The sequence below is a fragment of the Condylura cristata genome, unplaced genomic scaffold (genome assembly GCF_000260355.1).
Source record: "Condylura cristata isolate star-nosed mole 26May11 unplaced genomic scaffold, ConCri1.0 scaffold00024, whole genome shotgun sequence".
Lineage (NCBI taxonomy): Eukaryota > Metazoa > Chordata > Mammalia > Eulipotyphla > Talpidae > Condylura > Condylura cristata.
In genome coordinates this window covers 34904767-34905282 of record NW_004567125.1, presented here as the reverse complement: position 1 = coordinate 34905282, position 516 = coordinate 34904767, and positions in this window count along the sequence as shown.

Here is a 516-nt window from a genome sequence, read left to right as displayed (position 1 = left end):
TTGAACCATCCTTGTGCTCCTGGGATAAAGCCCACTTGGTCGTGGTGTATTATTCTTTTGATGCATTGTTGGATTCTGTTAGCTAAGATTTTGTTAACAATGTTTGAATCAGTGTTCATTAGGGAGATTGGTCTGAAGTTTTCTTTTTGTGTGTTTTCTTTGTTAGGTTTTGGTATTAGTGTGATGTTGGCTTTGTAGAACGTTTACGGTAGTTTTCATTTTTTTTTTTTTCAATTTTTTGGATGAGTCTGTGTAGAATAGGCACTAGTTCTTTTCTGAATGTTCGGTAAAATTCATTTGTAAATCTATCTGGTCCTGCACTTTTATTTTTGGGGAGGGTTTTGATTACTTCTATTTCTTTGCTTGTAATTAGCCTGTTTAGTTGTTCTATTTCTTCTTTATCTAACCTTGGGTGGTTGTAGAGTTGTAGAAATTTGTCCATTTCTGTTAAATTGTCCAATTTATTTGCATATAGTTGCTCATAGTATTCTCTGATTATTCTTTTGATTTCTGCTG